This window comes from Penaeus monodon, chromosome 31 (genome assembly GCF_015228065.2).
Source record: "Penaeus monodon isolate SGIC_2016 chromosome 31, NSTDA_Pmon_1, whole genome shotgun sequence".
Taxonomy (NCBI): domain Eukaryota; kingdom Metazoa; phylum Arthropoda; class Malacostraca; order Decapoda; family Penaeidae; genus Penaeus; species Penaeus monodon.
The window spans coordinates 18978745-18979042 of record NC_051416.1 but is presented as its reverse complement, the minus strand read 5'-3'; positions in this window follow the sequence as shown (position 1 = coordinate 18979042).

The following is a 298-nucleotide window of genomic DNA, read 5'->3' as shown; positions in this document are numbered from 1 at the left end:
TAAACTCAGATTCGACATTACCAATACTCTTTCCCAGCCAGAGTCCATTGACGACCAAACACCAAACCTCCCCACACGGAACGGTCGAGCATGTCAGAAATCCTGCAACGTTGACGGGAGCATCACACACTCTCGCTGGCAACTCTAATGAACCATTTCGAACATAAGTTTTACTCCAGCAACTTGCTTCTCTTCTCTGTGCCGCTGGATGAAGTGTTGTAACTGTGTGACATATTTTTACTTTCTTTCCCTGTTGTTTCTATGTCTGCCTGAGAAATCTTTTGTGTACCGTTGCTGA